Source organism: Mus caroli, unplaced genomic scaffold (assembly GCF_978045245.1).
Source record: "Mus caroli unplaced genomic scaffold, Mus_caroli_1 scaffold_6, whole genome shotgun sequence".
Classification (NCBI taxonomy): domain Eukaryota; kingdom Metazoa; phylum Chordata; class Mammalia; order Rodentia; family Muridae; genus Mus; species Mus caroli.
In genome coordinates this window covers 81,042,934-81,058,449 of record NW_028227261.1, presented here as the reverse complement: position 1 = coordinate 81,058,449, position 15,516 = coordinate 81,042,934, and the positions used below count along the sequence as shown (strand labels likewise).

General features: G+C 39.3%; 1 non-coding gene across 1 annotated transcript; it reads left to right on the top strand.

Annotated features, from left to right (window-relative positions):
• The first annotated feature begins 3,068 nt into the window (after positions 1–3,068).
• On the top strand, positions 3,069–3,200 carry LOC115030992 (small nucleolar RNA SNORA17). Its single transcript, XR_003836584.1, has one exon. It is a non-coding gene; the product is annotated as a small nucleolar RNA SNORA17 (small nucleolar RNA).
• The last annotated feature ends 12,316 nt before the right edge of the window (positions 3,201–15,516 follow it).

Here is a 15,516-nt window from a genome sequence, read left to right as displayed (position 1 = left end):
TATCCAGTGCCCAAATAATAGTCTTTCATAGTCCATGAATCAGTCATACCAAACTCAGCTGGTTTTAAAGACTGCATGATATATTTGGAAGGCCTGGGCACAGTTCCCATATGCATTGTAAGAACTGATAAGTATGTCACAGCGTAATCCACTTGGCAGCTTGTAAATTCTTTTTGATATGAATTGATAAATGTAGGCTAACATTTTAAAAAGTGATAAAAATAGAATACAGACAATAATGTGAAGAAAATGTACAACAATGGGGATGTCTTTCTATTTCGAAGTAGGGGTTTTCAACTCTGTAGTAATTATAATTACATGGAAATTTGTAGGTAACTGTATTATAGAAAAATTTCATTTTAATTATCAAATATATAAATTAGCACATTCATTAAGAAGGATTAGATAAGTGTCCATGTCATTTTCATGACATACAGTAATCTTTCATTTTAATATCACTAAAATAAACAAGTAATATTTAACATGTATGTGGAAACTGATTGATTCTTGCATGTCTATTTTATTTTAACTCGATTAACAAATGTGAAGAATATTTTGAAGTGTATAAAATAACTGTGATGAAACAAAATTTCACTAAGGAAAACACACACCCCCACACACATACACACCACATACAAAGAATAAATTCATACAAAATTGTCTAACACAGTCCTTTCACTGGATCCATGGAACTAGTATTAATGCATTTAAATTTCAATGACTATACAAGTTTAAGGAAGGATCCTCTAGTAATTGAAATGAGCACACCAGGATAATTTCTACAGTGGAAATTGACTTTTGGAATACCTTGGCAAGCAGAGTAGGATAGATGGTAGAATCCAGAGCAAACCATTGTTGCAAAACCTTAATTATATAAAGAAACTTGTCTTTGGTCAGATGGGGTGATTTATTTTACTGTTTTAAGGAAAAGATACAGAAATAATGGGAGAGGGAGAGAGGGGTCTCCATGAAATGTGAGGCTTGGTGATTTAATAGGAAGTAGGCAGAAAATTTTTTCCTTTGGTGGGTGGTTAAACATAATTTTTTAAATGAAGATAATTAATGTTCAGTTTGAATGGCTTGCAAATTGTTGTATGAACTGCTCTAACTTCCTTCCAAACGTTGATTGTATTACACTCTTGAATGCTTTATGAAAGTTTCTGCATAAAAATTAGAGAGCTGAGCCAAATTTATAAAATATGGATTTTGGCAGGACAGAAAAGAAAGGATGATCGAGTTGAGATGATGATGAATTAATTAATTCAGGAAATCTTCTAAAAGTTTTTTTTTTCATAAGTCGTGGCATTAGTGGTATGTGTTTTTCAGTTCAACATGGGAATCCAAGAAACAATTCCTTTACCTGCTGTCTTAGTCAGGGTTTCTATTCCTGCACAAACATCATGACCAAGAAGCAAGTTGGGGAGGAAAAGGTTTATTCGGCTTACACTTCCATGCTGCTGTTCATCACCAAAGGAAGTCAGGACTGGAACTCAAGCAGGTCAGAAAGCAGGAGCTGATGCAGAAACCATGGAGGGATGTTCTTCACTGGCTTGCCTCCCCTGGCTTGCTCAGCCTACTCTCTTATAGAACCCAAGACTACCAGCCCAGGGATGGTCTCACCCACAAGGGGCCTTTCCCCCTTGATCACTAATTGAGAAAATGCCTTACAGCTGGATCTCATGGAGGTATTTCCTCAACTGAAGCTCCTTTCTCTGTGATAACTCCAGCTGTGTCAAGTTGACACAAAAATAGCCAGTACACCTGCCATTCAATATACACTAAGATCTGCATAGTTCTGTATTAATATTTCAACATGAGTTGGATCATACTGTTTGCCTGGATTAGTATCTAATTTTTTCACCAAATATAATGCCATGAACATGTTCATATATCTCTTTTCTTTGAGAACAAACATTTAAAACTGTCAACAATAACAACAACAACAAAGACAATGACAATAACAAAAATGAGTAACTAAATCAGGTAGCTGCCCAGTGCTTTAAAGACCTCCTTAGTAGTTAATGTTTAGGTCTACCTTAGAAATAATGTACTAATTCAAAGATACTCATCAGAACTCAAGAGAAAGGAAGGTAATCTACACAGAATTTAAACATGTACTTCAAATTCTCCTAGGAACTTCTGAATCCTCCAAGGTACTACTTGTAACCCTCCTGGCAAAAATTAATGTATTATAAAGAGACACTTTTATCTCTCAAGCAGACTATTTAAACAATGCCTCCCCCGCCACTCCAACAATGAAAATTTCCTCAAGAATCTCACACTGGGAGCAGGAAAAGGTTCCAGCCAGAAGGGGGACTTTTCTTCTGGGGAAGAGGTTTCACAAAGTCCTGACAAGTTATCAGACTACCTTACGTGATGAGAAAAAGTCATCAGTGCAGAGCAAGGACTGATTTAACAAGGACTCATTTCTATCTGTGGTGCTCTATTGAAATTTTGATTTCATTTGAGGACCTCCTCCCACCAAGGTGGACTTGGAGTTTTCTTGATCACTCTGCCCTTCTTCCCAGTATTGCCACATTGAATTTTCTGCTAAAACAAACAAATGAACAAACAGATAAACAAACAACATTTAAAATTATGAAAACATAAATTTTAAATATGAATACATATGATTGTCACAGTGGGACGAACTGCAAATCAGGAAGCCCAACCAGGTCAGTCTTCGTCAGTAGCTGTGACCAACATATACTAAAACTGAAACATTTACTAGTGAAGCATTAAAATAGCCCTTCATTAATTAAGATTAGCACATAAAGCTATCTCAGCTGTTAATTATTTACCATTATGTTTTTAAGGATGTTTTAAGGATTAAAAAGAAAACTACTGCCAACTTGCTGGGTGTGAGATCACTGGTGCAGAGCACAGCTCTCTCTAGAGACACAGAAGGCCTTTTGTCTTCTTAGGCTATAAGGTGAATAAGGAGACTTTTCATCTTTTCTTGGTGAGTAGTTCATAATGAGTCTTTTACATTTTCACATCTATTACCTTAGTGTACACATTCATCAGTGTTAGAAAAACTTCTTATGAGGTCAAATAAGAATTAAAGCCCTGCCCCTAGAGATGTTGTAGGCATGGCTGCAGTGTCACATGTGTGTCAGTAGGTGGCAGAGAGGAGAGAGGCTGTGCCTATGCTCACTGTTCTGACCACTGAGCATCTGAATGATCACTAGCCTATCATTCCTTGACGAAGTGAGCCTAAGGTGATCACTATTCTAGCAACAGGGTACCCAGACAGGGAGCTAGCCTGAGATGACTTCCTTTCTGGTGTTACACAGGTCCAGTTGGGGTCCAAGGTGGGGATAGAGCAATAGACAAGATGAAACCCACCTGAGACAGAAGCAGACAACCCTTGCACTTGAGCAGATCTGATGAGGAGTGGGCCTGTGATGACCACTAGATCAGTACTCCAAAGGCCTAGTGGAGTAAACTATGACTGAGATGACCCTGGCCCAGTATTGTATTGCATGAACAGGGCATAGCCCTCCTGAAACCACTTCAGAGATGATCTCAGATACTCAGAGATCCTGGGTACCAGTAAGAGAAGCAAGTAAGTGTTAGAGAAATAGGAGAGAAAAAACATAGAAGGATGTGAACACAATGAAGAAAGACAGAACTAGAAACCTGAGAGTAGTGAGAAATAGCCTGATATGAGTAGCTGGTAATGCCACTTGGACCATGATGAGGTCCTGGCCTATGCTGCCACTAGGGGCCATGTCTGGGTTGGTAACCCTGCAGCAACAGGGGTCTGTTACCACCAAAGGCCAGGTGGACATCCTTAATCTGGGCTGCCCCCTGGAGACATGTTGGTATCTGAGGGCTATGCAGAACTATCCCCATTCCTTCCCCTTACTTGGAAATCCTGTTAGAGCAGGCACTAGGGGTATGACTGCAGGAGAGATGACCCTTCTCCTATAGCTGTAGTACTTGGGAGAGCAAGCCTGCACATTGTAAGGGTTGTGGGTGAACTTGCCCTGAGGATATGAGCATGGGAGAGCTGTCCTGTGCAGTGATGTGGGTGAGAGAGAGATACCTTCCTGTCCTTTACCCCTCATTAACTTTGGCAGTTAGGAGACCTGGCCTTGTGGTCATGAGAGCAAAACTATCCCTGTTTCTCACCAGCTTCAGCCCTCTGGAGAATGGGCCTTGGTCCTAGGCTGGGCAGCATAGTAGCACTAACCTTGATGGCTGGCCTGCAAGCAAATTAACCCAGTGAGCATGGGCATGGAAGTGGTGGTGCCACCTCTTGTTTACTATGTGGAAGCATGGACAAGGGAGAGATGTGCCCCCAACCATTACCACCTAAAGCAGGTAAGAAAGCTGGTCCCAAGATCATCAGGGTGAGAGAGCTGGCTCTGCTCCTCACTTCCAGCAGCACTTGAGAAATCAGGTCCTGAACCTAGTCTGGGAAGCATAGTAGAGCTGGACCTGGATGCAGGGGTTGTGGGTAGCCAGCCCTGCAACTTATTTGCCATGTGGTACAGTAGGTGAGTGAGAGATGCCATCCCACCTCCTCACCTCTTACCACCCATATAAAGTGGGAAAGCTGGCCCTGGGGTCATGAGAGAGGAGAGCTGGCCCTGCCCCTCTCCTGCTGCAGTATTGTGGAGAGCAGGCCCTACATTTGCCTGGGTAGCACAGTGGAGGTGGCCCTGGATGTAGGATTGTAGGAGAGGTGCACAATGTAGTGAGCTCAGGTGCTCCCTTTCATAGTCCTCATGGCAGGCAGGAGAGCTGGTCCTAGGGTCAAGAGAGTGGGAAAACTGGCCATGTTGCTCATCTGCTGAAGCACTCAGGAAAGAGAGGAGTGCTTCTCTCTTGGGCAGCAGGGTAAAGCTGGTCCTGGTTGTGTGGGTTGCTGGTGAGCCAGCGCTGAGGGAGTGAGGTCAGGAACACCAGTGGGCTGACCAGCTCTGATATCTCTCAGGCCCAGATCCAGGGCTTTGAACTGTCTCTCCCTAACATCTAACCATTGATGAATTACTAGAGTGCATGACTGGGATGGCCTTTTAGATACAAAACTACAGGATCCCATCACACAGGGTAACAACAGAATATCCAAGAGGAGTTACAGTGGGGTATTGATAGAGTAGCAAAAGCCAGAGGCCTTGTCTACCAGACCATTGACTCATTGCAGCGAACATTTGCAAGCAAAGAAGTGTGGACAAAATATATATTGTGGGACATACTATGACAATACAGCTTCTGCCACAAGGTTTTTATTTCCTCTGTTTGGAGGAAGGTTGCAACAGTGAAGGATGGGTATGAGAGGAGAAAAAGATGAGTGGGAATCGCAGGCAGGGTTTGATATTAAGAAAGAACCAACAAAAGTTGTTTTTTTTTTTTTTTAATTAAAGCACTGATAAAAGCAGAGTTGTCTGTATAAGGGGACTGACCATGGTATATTCTTGTTTCAAACACATTTTTTTTCTACTTGGGCAATATTATTTTTATTTTTTAATAGGTCAGAGGACACCTTTGTGGAATATGTATGCGCTCTCTTTCTTTCTACTTTTATCTGAATTTCTGAAATGGAATCCAGGTTGTGAGGTTCCTATTCATTAAGCATTTTGTTCTGGGGAACTTCGAGACGTTAGACTTTTTTTTTTTTTTTTTCTGTAGGGAAACTCATCAAACTTATCCTCTTGAGCTCTCACATGGTACACCAGGCCACTGTTATTACTGTGTTCACCTGTGGTTTCTGTACACTTGCTATGAATATGGTTTCAAATCCTTAGGTTCTTCTGTAAAGACTTGAGTGGTGCTTAGCAGGTCTGAAGTGCCACCAGGAACATATTTTCTGAGGGTTTTGTAGAACTTCTGGAAGACTCATTTTTCTGCAATCAACCTATGAGAAGACTGTTTCAAGTGATGGCGTGTGATATCTGCATCACAGGTTAATGTGGCTCTATTAATCGCAGAATGGATTATTTGCTAATTTTTCAATATGCCTTCAAAAGAAGCGATTATAGAGACTATGCTGGGGCCTAGCAAACACAGAAGTGGATGCTCACAGTCAGCTATTGGATGGATCACACGGCCCCCAATGGAGGAGCTAGAGAAAGTACCCAAGGAGCTAAAGGGATCTGCAACCCTATAGGTGGAACAACAATATGAACTAACCAGTACCCCGGAGCTCTTGTCTCTAGCTGCATATGTATCAAAAGATGGCCTAGTTGGCCATCACTGCAAAGAGAGGCCCATTGGACTTGCAAACTTTATATCCTCCAGTACAGGGGAACCCCAGGGCCAAAAAGGGGGAGTGGGTGGGTAGGGGATTGGGGGGGTGGGTATGGGGTACTTTTGGGATAGCATTGAAAATGTAAACGAGGAAAATACCTAATAAAAAATAAATTAAAAAAAAGAAGCGATTATAGAGGATTTTTTTTCTTACCACACCCATAGTACATGTGAAGCATATAGTACCTTACTTTGAAAGTCTCCTGTGAGCAACACTCATGTCCTTCTCAGAGCAATGCATTTTTAAAATGGCATTTGCTTTGATTATTGTTTGTCCCAATGCATCTGAAGAACCACCTCTGTACTTTTTTCAGCTAATCCAAAGTCTAGTGGGTGTTATTTACTTAGTTTTCCACGCTCACTGCCAATCTTGTCACAAAGGAAACTGATGCTGTCATTTCATCTCTCAATGTTTAAGAACAATCTGTGAGGGAGACAAAGAATAAAATATTTCAGGAGCCAGCAATTTGAAAGTGAGGCTCACGAAATTGCACTTAGAGTTAAAATTAATCACAAATATTTGACAGCAACGTCTTGCCCGTCTCAACAAAAGAGGGCTGTATGATGTGTCTTAAGGAGTTCTTTGTTAAAGGAAAAGTGGCACTTTTTCTGCTTCAGTTGGATAACGAGCCTAATGGACTTAGTTGTGATACAGAAGATTAGTGCTAAAAGCTAAAAGGCAGGGGAAGCCAAGGAAGAGCCACTCATAGCTTAGCATGGTATTTAGATGTGAGTAGACACATTTTTACCCATAGAGGTCACAATGGAGTTTGTTCCTATTTCTCTGGATATCACATGATTATGTGATAACTGAATTAGCATCTATTTCTTTAATGTTGATTGATAGTATATATAAAATATAGTGAATATTGTTGTGTATATATGCATATATATGTTGTGTATATATTTTATGTCATTGTATAGTATATGTATTATGAGCCAAATTATTATATAAACAAGTAAATCATATTATTTTTTCTTTTTTTTTGTTTTACTAGATATTTTCTTTATATACATTTCAAATGATACCCCTATACCCTTCCCCCTGCCCTGCTCCCCTACCTACCCACTCCTGCTTCTTGGCCCTGACATTCCCCTGTACTGGGGCATATAAAGTTTGCAATACCAAGGGGCCTCTCTTCCCAGTGATGGCTGACTAGGCCATCATCTGCTACGTATGCAGCTAGGGACATGAGCTCTGGGGGTACTGGTTAGTTCATATTGTTGTTCACCTATAGGGTTGCAGACCCCTTCAGCTCCTTGGGTGCTTTCTCTAGCTTCTCCATTGGGGGCATTGTTTTCCAATAGCTGACTGTGAGCATCCACTTCTGTATTTGCCAGGCACTGGCATAGCCTCATATGAGACAGCTATAACAGGGTCCCTTCAGCAAAACCTTTCTGGCGTATGCAATAGTGTCTGGGTTTGGTGGCTGATTATGGGATGGATTCCCGGGTGGGGGTAGTCTTTGGATAGTCTATCCTTTTGTCTTAGCTCCAAACTTTGTCTCTATAACTCCTTTCATGGGTATTTTGCTCCTTATTCTAGGGAGAAATGAACTATCCACTCATTGGTCTTCCCTCTACTAAATTTTCTTGTGTTTGCAAATTGTATCTTGGGTGTTCTATTTTTCTTGGCTAATATCCACTTACGAGTGAGTGCATATCTAATGACTTCTTTTGTGACTGGGTTACCTCACTCAGGATGATATCCTCCAGATACATCCATTTGTCCAAAAGTTTCATAAATCCATTGTTTTTAATATCTGAGTAGTACTCCATTGTGTAAATGTACCACATTTTTTGTATCCATTCCTCTGTTGAGGGGCATCTGGGTTCTTTCCAGTTTCTGGCTATTATAAATAAGGCTGCTATGAACATAGTGGAGCATGTGTCCTTCTTACCAGTTGGAACATTTTATGGATATATGCCCAGGAGACGTATTGTGGAATCCTCTGGTAGTATTATGTCCAATTTTCTGAGGAACTGTCAGACTGATTTCCAGAGTGGTTGTACAAGCTTGCAATTCCACCAACAATGGAGGAGTGTTCCTCTTTCTCCACATCCTCGCCAGCATCTGCGGTCACCTGAATTTTTGATCTTAGCCATTCTGACTGGTTTGAGATGGAATCTCAGGGTTGTTTTGATTTGCATTTCCCTGATGATTAAGGATGTTGAATATTTTTTCATGTGCTTCTCAGCCCTTTGGTACTCCTCACTTGAGAATTCTTTGATTATCTCTGTACCCCATTTTTAATGGGGTTATTTGCATTTCTGGAGTCTACCTTCTTGAGCTCTTTGTATATATTGGATATTAGTCCCCTATCAGATTTAGGATTGGTAAAAATCCTTTCCTAATCTGTTGGTGGCCTTTTTGTCTTATTTACAGTGTCTTTTACATTAAAGAGGCTTTGCAATTTTATGACATCACATTTGTCAATTCTTGATCTTACAGCAGAAGCCATTGCTGTTTTGTTTAGGAATTTTTCCCTTTTGCAAATATCTTTGAGGTTTTACACACTTTCTCCTCTATTAAGTTCAGTGTCTCTGGTCTTATGTGGAGTTCCATGATCCACTTAGATTTGATCTTAGTACAAGGAGATAGGAATGGATCAATTTGTATTCTTCTCCATGATAACCCCCAGTTGTGCCAGCACCATTTGTTGAAAATGCTTTTTTCCACTGGATGGTTTTAGCTCCCTTGTCAAAGATCAAGTGACCATAGGTGTGTGGATCCATTTCTGGGTCTTCAATTCTATTCCATTGATCTACCTGTCTGTCACTGTACCAGTACCATGCAGTTTTTATCACAATTGCTCTGTAGTACAGCTTAATGCCAGGCATGGTGATTCCACCAGAGATTCTTTTCTTGTTGAGAATAGTTTTTACTATCCTAGGTTTTTTATTTTTCCAGATGAATTTGCAAATTGCCCTTTCTAACTCAGTGAAGAATTGAGTTGGAATTTTGATGGGGATTGCATTTAATCTGTAGATTGCTTTCGGCAGGATAGCCATTTTTACTATATTGATCCTGCCAATCCATGAGCATGGGAGATCTTTCCATCTTCTAAGATATTCTTCAATTTCTTTCTTCAGAGACAAATTTCTTATCCTACAGATCTTTCACTTCCATAGTTAGAGTCACACCAAGGTATTTTATATTATTTGTGACTATTGTGAAGGGCGTTGTTTCCCGTGTTTCTTTCTCAGTCCATTTATCATTTATGTAGAGAAAGGCCATTGATTTATTTGAGTTAATTGCATATCCAACTACTGCACTTAAGCTGTTTATCAGGTTTAGGAGTTTACTGGTGGAATTTTTAGGGTCACTTATATATGTACTATCATATCATCTGAAAATAGTGATATTTTGACTTCTTCCTTTACAATTTGTATCCCCTTGATGTCTTTTTGTTGTCAAATTGCTCTGCCGAGAACTTCAAGTACTGTATTGGATAGGGAGAAAGTGGGATGCCTTGTGTACTCCCTGATTTTAGTGGGATCGTTTGAGTTTCTCTCCATTTACTTTGATGTTGGCTACTGGTTTGCTGTAGATTGCTTTTATTATGTTTGGTATGGGACTCGATTTCCTGGTCTTTCCAAAACTTTTATCATGAAGGGGTGTTGGATTTTGTCAAATGCTTTTGAGCATCTAATGAGGTGATCATGTGGCTTTTGTCTTTGAGTTTGTTTATATAGTGGATTACATTGATGGATTTCCATATATTACACCACCCCTGCATCACGGGAATGAAGCCTACTTGGTCAGGATGGGCGTTCATTATGATGTGTTCTTGGAATCAGTTTGCGAGGATTTTATTTAGTATTTTTTTATATTTATTTTCTTATTTATTAAGTATTTTCTTTGTTTACATTTCCAATGCTATCCCAAAAGTCCCCCATACCTCCCTCACTCCCCTACCCACCCACACCCACTTCTAGGCCGTGGTGTTCCCCTGTACTGAGGCATATACGTTTTGCAAGTCCAATGGGCCTTTCTTACCAATGATGGCCAACTAGGCTATGTTCTGCTACATATGCAGCTAGAGCTCGGGGGGGGGGGAGGGTACTGTTTAGTTCATATTGTTGTTCCACCTATAGGGTTGCCAACCCCTTTAGCTCCTTGGGTACTTTCTCTAGCTCTACCATTGGAGGCTCTGTGATCCATTCAATAGCTGACTGTGAGCATCCACTTCTGTGCTTGCTAGGCCCCAGAATAGCCTCACAGGAGAGAGCTATATCAGGGTCCTTTCAGCAAAATCTTGCTAGTGTATGCAATGGTGTCAGCATTTGGAGGCTGATTATGGGATGGATCCCTGGGTATGGCAGTCTCTAGATGCTCCATCCTTTCATCTCAACTCCAAACTTTGTCTCTGTAACTCCTTCCATGGATGTTTTGTCCCAATTCTAAGAAGGGGCAAAGTGTCCACACTTTTGTCTCCGTTCTTCTTGAGTTTCATGTGTTTTGCAAATTGTATCTTGTATCTTGGGTATTCTAAGTTTCTGGGCTAATATCCACTTATCAGTGAGTACATAGCATTGAGTTCTTTTGTGATTGAGTTACCTCACTCAGGATGATGCCCTACAGGTCCATCCATTTGCTTAGGAATTTCAAATTCATTCTTATTAATTGCTGAGTAGTACTCCATTGTGTAAATGTACCACATTCTCTGTATCCATTCCTCTGTTGGGGGCCATCTGTGTTCTTTCCAGTTTCTGGCTATTATAAATAAGGCTGCTATGAACATAGTGGAGCATATGTCCTTCTTACCAGTTGGAACATTTTATGGATATATGCCCAGGAGACGTATTGCGGGATTCTGCAGTAGTATTATGTCCAATTTTTTGAGGAACCGCCAGACTGAATTCCAGAGTGGTTGTACAAGATTGCAATCCTACCAACAATGGAGGAGTGTTCCTCTTTCTCCACATTTCTCTAGCATCTACTATCACCTGAATTTTTGATCTTAGCTATTCTGATTGGTGTGAGGTGGAATCTCAGGGTGGTTTTGATTTGCATTTCCCTGATGATTAAGGATGCTGAACATTTTTTCAGGTAATTCTCAATCATTTGGTATTCCTCAGGTGAGAATTCTTTGTTTAGCTCTGAGCCGCATTTTTTAATGGGATTATTTGATTTTCTGGAGTCCACCTTCTTGAGTTCTTTATATATATTGGATATTAGTCTCTTATCTGATTTAGGATTGGTAAAGATCCTTTCCCAATCTGTTGGCTCCCCCAGGTGCTTCGGCTTTATTGAGTATTTTTGCATTGATGTTCATAAGGGAAATTGGTCTGAAGTACTCTTTCTTTGTTGGATCATTGTGTGGTTTAGGTATCATAGTAATTGTGGCTTCATAGAATGAATTGGGTAGCATACCTTCTGTTTCTATTTTGTGGAATAGTTTGAGAAGAGTTGGAATTAAGTCTTCTTTGAAGGTCTGATAGAACTCTGCACTAAAGCCATCTGGTCCTGGCCTTTTTTTGGTTGGGAGGCTACTGATGACTGCTTCTATTTATTTAGGGGAAATGGGACTGTTTACATTGTTAATCTGATCCTGATTTAACTTTGGTAACTGGTATCTCTCTCGGAAGTTGTCCCTTTCATCCAGGTTTCTAGTTTTGTTGAGTATAGCCTTTTGTAGTAGGAGCTGATGATGTTGTGGATTTCCTCAGGTTATGTTGTTATGTCTCCTTTTTCAATTTTGATTTTGTTAATTAGGATACTGTCCCTGTGCCTTCTAGTTAGTCTTGTTAAGGGTTTGTCTATCTTGTTGATTTTCTCAAAGAACCAGCTCCTGGTTTGGTTGATTCTTTGAATAGTTCTTTTTATTTCCACTTGGTTAATTTCAGCCCTGGGTTTCATTATTTCCTGCTGTTATCTCCACTTGGGTGAATATGCTTCTTTTAGTTCTAGGTGTGCTGTCAGGCTGCTAGTGTATGCTCTCTCTAGTTTCATTTTGGAGGCACTCAGGGCTTTGAGATTTTCTCTTAGGACTGCCTTCATTGAGTCCCATAAGTTTGGGTATGTTATGGCTTCATTTTCATTAAACTCTAAAGTGTCTTTAATTTCTTTCTTTATTTCATCCTTGACCAAGGAATCATTGAGTAGAGTGTTGTTCAGTTTCCACATGAATGTTGGCTTTCTATTATTTATGTTGTTATTGAAGATTAGCCTTAGTCCGTGGTGATCAGTTAGGATGCATGGGCTAATTTCAATATTTTTGTATCTGTTGAGGTCTGTTTTGTGACCAATTATATGGTCATTTTTGGAGGAAGTACCATGTGGTGCTGTGAAGAAGGTATATCCTTTTGTTTTAGGATACAATGTTTTGTAGATATCAATTAAATCCATTTGTTTCATAACTTCTGTTAGTGTTCATGTGTCTCTGTTTGGTTTCTGTTTCCAGGATCTGTCCACTGGTGAGAGTGGGGTGTTGAAGTCTTCCACTATTATTGTGTGAGGTGCAGTGTGTGCTTTGAGCTTTACTAAAGTTTCTTTAATGAATGTTGCTGCCCTTTTATTTGGAGCATATATATTCAGAATTGAGAGTTCATCTTGGTAGATCTTTATTTTACCTTTGATGAATATGAAGTGCCCCTCCTTATCTTTTTTGATAACTTTGGGTTGGAAGTCAATTTTATTTGATATTAGAATGGCTACTCCAGCTTGTTTCTTCATACCATTTGCTTGGAACATTGTTTTCCAGCCTTTCACTCTGAGGTAGTGTCTGTCTTTTTCCCTGATATGGGTTTCTTGTAAGCAACACAATGTTGAGTTCTGTTTGTGTAGCCACTCTATTAGTCTATGTCTTTTTATTGGAAAATTGAGTCCATTGGTGTTAAGAGAAATTAAAGAAAAGTAATTCTCGCTTCCTGTTATGTTTGTTGTTAAGGTTGGGATTCAGTTCTTGGGGCTGTCTTCTTTTAGGTTTGTTGAAGGATTACTTTCTTGCTTTTTCTATGGTGTAGTTTCTGTCCTTGTGTTGGCGTTTTCCCTTTATTATCCTTTGAAGGACTGGATTTGTGGAAAGATATTGTGTGAATTTGGTTCTGTCATGGAATACTTTGGTTTCTTAATCTATGGTAATTGAGAGTTTTGTTGGGTATAGTTGCCTGGGCTGGAATTTGTGTTCTCTTAGTGTCTGTATAACATCTGTCCAGGCTCTTCTGGCTTTCATAGTCTCTGATGAGAAATCTGGTGTAATTCTGATAGGCCTGCCTTTATATGTTACTTGACCTTTTTCTCTTACTGCTTTTAATATTCTATCTTTATTTAGTGTATTTCTTGTTCTGATTATTATTTGTCTGGAGGAATTTCTTTTCTGTTCCAGTCTATTTGGAATTCTGTAGGCTTCTTGTATGTTCATGGGCATCTCTTTCTTTAGATTTGGGAAGTTTTCTTCTATAATTTTGTTGAAGATATTTGCTGGCCCTTTAATTTAAAATCTTCATTCTCATCTACCCCTATTATCCGTAGGTTTGTTCTTCTCATTGTGCCCTGGATTTCCTGAATGTTTTGAATTAGGATCCATTTCTCCCTTTCTCTTAAGAAAGGGCAAGACCTCCCATGGATATCAACCAGCTTAGGCATGTCAAGTTGCAGTAAGACTAAGCGAATCTTCTCCAATTGAAGGTAGACTAGGCAGCCTACTTAGGGCAAAGGGTTCCAAAGGCAGGCAACAGAGTTAGAGATAGCCCTAGCTCCAGCTGTTAGGAGTTCCACATGAAGACCAAGATACACTACCAAGATACTACAGCCTGATCTTATGGAGATGGAGGCATTTTCTTAGTTGAGTTCCCCTCCTCTGAAATGATTTTCACTTTTGTCACCATGATAAAACATTATTTAGCATACCACATATAATTTTTTTACAGAGACCTATATGCATTTTAAGTTTTTCTTTTTAGGTAGATAGTTAATAGTATGATTTCTTAAGACTTTTCAAACACCCTTACTCTCCTCTGTCTTTTTTTATTTCCCTCTTGCAACCTTAATTTGATGCCTTCATTTTCTCATTTTCATAATCAGATCACTTTAACCCTGATATTCCCCTTTTTATCGCTCCCCCATCTTCCATCTCAGCAATGGTATCATTATACTCTTCTACAGCTATCCTGGATATGTGTGTACATATGAAAAATGTGGATCTACGTTCTAGGAGACAGGGCATGTAATGTTTGTCTTTCTGGGTCTAATTGCTTCATTCTATAAGATGTTTTTTTCTATTTCCATCCATTTACCTATAAAGTTCTTGATGTCATTTTTCTTTATAGTTGAGTAAAATTCAATAGTGCATATGTACTAGGTTTTCATTATCCATTTGTCATTTGAAGGACATTGAAGTTGTTTCGACACCCTGACTATTGTAAATAAAGCAACAATATAAGCCCAATATAAGACTGCTTACCAAAACTTACTTTTAGCCTCTGTACCTGTTACATTCCAGTCTCTCCACATTTACTGCAGTTCTAACTGGTCAATTTCTGCAGACATGGTTTCTTTTCATGAATTCTCATTAACATCTTTATGTCTGACTATCACAATGTTTTCAAAAGCAGTTGTACATTTTACAGTTACATACCACCAATCCCTATGTTCTATTTGCTTGGCTCTCATTTCTTCTAAAGATAATGACTTCCTTTTGGAGAGATTTCTGGGTCATGTACATAACACAACATTGTAGATTTTGATTTTGGTTTTATTTTATTGGGTTATTAGAATCATGCTCTGATAGTAACTCACTTAACTGCTCTTATGGAATTCCCATGCTTTTTATCAAAAGGCTGGCAATGTCAGGCTGCATTTCATTTTTAATAGATGCCACCTTTGTTCATGTAAAGTTGTGACAAATGCATCTCTGTTATAAAGATTTGCATTTTTCTCTTTGTAATTAATAAATAAATGACATGTGGGTAGAACTTTGAGTCTGTGTAAAAACTGTATTCTATATTAACCTTTCTATTCTTTTTGTTTTAGCATTATTTCAGTCTTGCATAAATCAATGTATACTGAAATTTGGAACTGGTGCTTTTCTATCCCTTCATTCCCTCTATATGTTTTAGTTATATCCTTCAACAAGGATTTTTTTTCTTGACTTTCTCCTCATCCTTTCTGTTGACGTCATGATAGGTTCATGTGCCATTAGTATTTGTTTTAATCCATGTTCATCATTCTTTTTTATTTTTAAATGATGAGTGACTGTTATCTTTTTAGATTATGGGCTCATTAATTTTTAAGGTTTTTGGCATGCTATAGTT